At 35.2% G+C, this 4,613-nt stretch overlaps 1 long non-coding RNA gene across 1 annotated transcript; it reads right to left on the bottom strand.

The window, feature by feature from the left end:
- Window positions 1–251: 251 nt before the first annotated feature.
- LOC131013235 (uncharacterized) lies at window positions 252–3,289 on the bottom strand. The gene is made up of 3 exons (XR_009097600.1): window positions 3,027–3,289; window positions 1,013–1,074; window positions 252–493 (listed from the first exon to the last, which is right to left on the bottom strand). It is a non-coding gene; the product is annotated as an uncharacterized LOC131013235 (long non-coding RNA).
- Window positions 3,290–4,613: the final 1,324 nt, after the last annotated feature.

Below are 4,613 nucleotides of genomic sequence, written 5' to 3'. Positions count from 1 at the left end.
ATGTGATTAATTTGTTAATACCTTTGTGCCTTTGGATCATAACTGTCGCAGCCCGAAAACCCGACACTAGTAATAGTGGGGTACGAGTATCGATACGACTATTTTTAAAGAATAAAAGATAAGAAGAACTAGGTGAACGTCATGCGGAAGCTCACGTAAAAGCATGCTAAGGAAAAACTTCATAAAATTAGGCCAAGGGTAAAATCGTCAACATTGTCATAACTTTTTAATTATTAGGAATTTCACGAACAAAAACAAAACGCGTATAGTTCATTTTTCATAAGGAAGCATAATTTGCAGAGTATCGCAGCAAAAGGCGAACCGATTATATGTATGAAGACACATAACCGTGAGTGTATTGCTTGATCTCAAAAGAAACTAAGTAATTCAAACATCAAGACTCTATTATCATAGAGGCAAAAATAACAATTTAATTTACATCATTTGAAACTCTCCCCCATCAGCACCAGTCCAATCTCACTCCCAGCTTAGCCTGCACATTTAGAAATACATGCAGGGCGTGAGTACATAATACTCAGTGGGCAAATGCCGAAAAACAAGAAAGGTGCTCTTAGAGCTATAGGTTTGAGGCTTGCCACATCTCAGCAACACACAGAAATAAATTAGTATCAAAAGAATCTGTGCATGCAGTTTTCATAATTAACATCATAAATAAGTGTCTGCAGACAAAGTATACGTCATGTATGTACCGCATCTACAACTCATCATCATAATTAAGGTACTGAGAAGTAGGCCTCCCTCTCAAGTACCGTGACCGGCCGACCCGAAGACGGCTCACAGTCACCTCTGTGCACAAAATCCCGCTTGTGGCAGGACCGAATTCGTCTCATCAGTAGAGGGTAACACACAAGCTCAACATCAAAAATTGGCAAGTCAAACAGTTCTCAAATATCATTTATCTCAAAACATTTGTTAATCTCATAACATCATTATATCATTAAATCATTTTAGAAAGCTCGGATAATATTTGTATACTCAAAATATTGCCCACCTGAAGTCCTTCGCTTATTCTGGAAAGAAATCAGGCAACTTACTTCTTCGTCTCGCTCGGGCCTTCATATGTCATCATCACATCGTCATCGTCATCGAAGGTTCATGTGATAAAACAAACCTTAGTCAGAAACTCAAATTCTAAATCCAATCTCTTCTTTACTCTAACTTCTCACTCAACGTCTATTTACCCGTTAAAACTCAATCCCTAGGTATACTTGGCTTCTAAGGATTCACACGTCCAATTTTCGACTTAACTCTCAACTCGACTCAAACTCATAGCAAACAAGCACATAAACAAGTATAAGCACTTAAGCATATTAAAAACACACATAGACAAGTCGAAAACAAGCTTTACTCTGCACTGACTCAACTTTAAAATCTCACCAGACTCTGTACAGAACTCTCCTGGGGTCGTAACTCATACCAAAAGAAACCTCTTCGAGTCTAGTTTCATTTAAAAAAACGTAGGATCAAAAACTGCAAGTATTTTAGCAGATATGACTGTTTTACTACAGTCTACCATATTCGGCAGTTTTTAGCAACCGAAAAGTTTGATTTTTGAAAAATAGTAAACGTTGTCAAAAAGGTCTGAAATGTTGTGGGTACTTACCTAGGACACTCAGGTCTCAACCATAAAAATTTGGGTTCCAGAATGCTAAGGAAAGCTACTGGAAACGACGACTCTATTGGCTACTCACCGAACAATTCGGCAGAATGTAGCAGTTTTAGTATTACATTTTATAAAAATAGCAAACGAAGTCCAAATGACATGAAATTTTACCGGTGTGCTCAAGACTCTCAAATATACCTACCATAAAAGTTTCAGGGCGTTTGGGTATCCAGAACCCCTCGAAAACAGTAGGTCAGTGTGTCGTGAAAAACGACTCCGAAACATACACACAAGCAAACATGCTCAACTCAACATTCATACAAAGCAAACACATCAAAACTCATTTTAAGCACTTAAAGCACTTAAAAACATTCAAATACATCAAAATACTCGTAATACTCAATCTCGACTCTTTTCTTTCATCATCCACTCAAATCTCATAGAAAACACTTCAACGAACATATCTAGCAAATTCCTTTTCAATTTCATGCTCGAAATTTCTCAAATACTCAAATATGATCATTTACATCATATAACTCATTATTCTCATATTTACTCTCTTTTTATCATAAAAACTATATTTATTACATTTTTATGAAAATCCATGTATCAACATAAAACTCTTAGCAAAACATGGATAAAATTCTCATAATGATCATAGAGCAAATTGAACCTTATTTTATCAAGCATCAAACTCACCTCATATAAAAACTCAAAAATCATACAAACTAAACTAAGCCAAAATTTTATTTAGCCTACAATAGACTTAATCAAAAATACAAAGACACTACTATCATGCTTAAAAACATATATCCCAAGCAAAAACACTTAAATAACACATAGACTAAAAAGTCCTAATTTTTACTAACTAACTCATTGAAATTTTTACAAACACATACAAATCTTTAATCTACTCATAGATCTTTCATTTTTAACCAATTAATCTCACATCAAAACCATCAATTCACCAATAAGGGCATATATACACATATCCCTAATTTTAGTAAACTAACCCACATCAAAAACTCCAATTGACATCATATACTTAAATTAATCCATCAATCATCATCATCTACACCTCATAGACTCATTTATATCATCAATTCATCATTTAACTCATTAACTCAAAAGTTACCATTTTTGGGTAAACTAACTTCCATCAAGGTTTCACATCTCATGACACATATTTCACAACATATATCAAACATCAATATACATCACATAACTCTCATTTTTCACCCCCAAACAAGAAAAGAAAAAGAAAAATTTTGAAAGGGGTGAAGACCCACTTTTTCGAAAATTTGGAAAAGAAAAGGGAGGGGTAATTTTCTTGCTCATCTTTCAAGAATACATTCACATAACATCTTTCAAACAAGATTTTAGGGAAGACATGGTTACTTACCCAAGTTCTTACCAAAGTTTACACTTTCTCACTCTAAATTTTGAGGCTCTTCTTCAAGGAATCTCTTGATCAAATGAGGATAGATAGTGTTTATGGAAAGTTTTAGAGTGATGTGAGGTGTTTGGTAGTATTATTGGGAGCTTCGAAGGTTTGCTCTAATGGTGGAAAATGGTGGAAGTGTGAGGTGAAGAAGATGAGTGTATGTGTGTGTTGGGCGAAAATTGTAGTGAGGGAGAGAGAGATGGCCGAAAATTTTAGTGAGGGAGAGAGAGGAATTTGGCTTTGCAAGATTGGAAATGATCTTGCAATCTTTAAAGGAGATTTGCAAATCTTATGAAATATTTGCTAATTAATGAATGATCTTTCTCTCTCTAATCTCTACACTCTCTCATCTCATACTCTCAATCTCTACTCTCTCAATTCCATACTTAGCAAAATTGAGACATATAACATATGGTATGGGAGATTAAAATAAAGTGTGAGAAGGGTGATTAAATAAAAATCACAAAACTATGGTAAAGTCACTCATTAATAAAATACCATAGTATAATTATTCATGTGACCAAAATAATGATCATAGCACTATTATTAGTGCACTCACTCAACTATAATATTCCTCTTCGTAGGAAAAAAATAATTTAAAAAAATTATGCCCGGAAAAATTTTCATAAACCGGCATCATTCGATTTCTCGATAAAAAAAAACCATACTTGCTTTGGAAACTTAATCAAAATTCCAAATGCTAAGGTCTCGAATAAAAATCATAATAACTCGGTCACAGTGACACACATCACGAAAATCACATAATCGATCAGTCACGTAATTTCACATAATGTCACATCAAAGCAGTCGGCAAACACAAACAAACTAGACATCTCTCGGACCGACTCTTTTCATCAAGGTTCTCACTCTTTCTTCCTCGACTCTAGGTCAGACTCATTATACCTATTCTCTTTAATAGGTCAATCAAACTCTGATAACTCAGTATCTGGTAAATCTATTCCCGGTAATCGGAAATAAAATTAAAATCTCAGCTCAATTCAATCAGCATCTCTATCTCAGCTCATTTCTCGAATCTCATCATTCTAACTCTATCCTCGGTTTAGTCACTCGTATCTCTATTTAAAAGACAATCTGTCTTATCTAATCATAAAAAAAAGTCTCGCGTCTCAACATCTCAGTTCTCTCAATAGTGTTAAGACACTATCTCACATCATAGGAAAAGTACGGGGTGTTACATCCTACCCCCCTTAAAAAAAATTTCGTCCCAAAATTTGAGTTATTCACCTTCGGGAAAAAGCTCTGGATACTTCTCTTTCATCTTCTCTTCAAGTTCCCATGTTGATTCTTCTTGACCGTGATGTCTCCATTGGATTTTCACCAAAGGAATCGACTTGTTCCTCAATTGTTGGATCTTCCGGTCCAGAATAGCATCAGGTCTCTCTTCATAGCTCAAATCTGGTTCCAGGGATACTTCTTCTTGATGAATGACGTGTTTTGGATCAAACACGTACTTTCTCAATTGAGAAACATGGAAAACGTCATGGACGTTCGCGAAGCTCGGAGGCAACGCTAGTTTATAGGCTA

Source organism: Salvia miltiorrhiza, chromosome 2, assembly GCF_028751815.1.
Source record: "Salvia miltiorrhiza cultivar Shanhuang (shh) chromosome 2, IMPLAD_Smil_shh, whole genome shotgun sequence".
In the NCBI taxonomy this organism is placed as follows: Eukaryota; Viridiplantae; Streptophyta; class Magnoliopsida; order Lamiales; family Lamiaceae; genus Salvia; species Salvia miltiorrhiza.
Note: the sequence above shows the minus strand (reverse complement) of the source record. Positions and strands in the feature narration are given on the sequence as shown.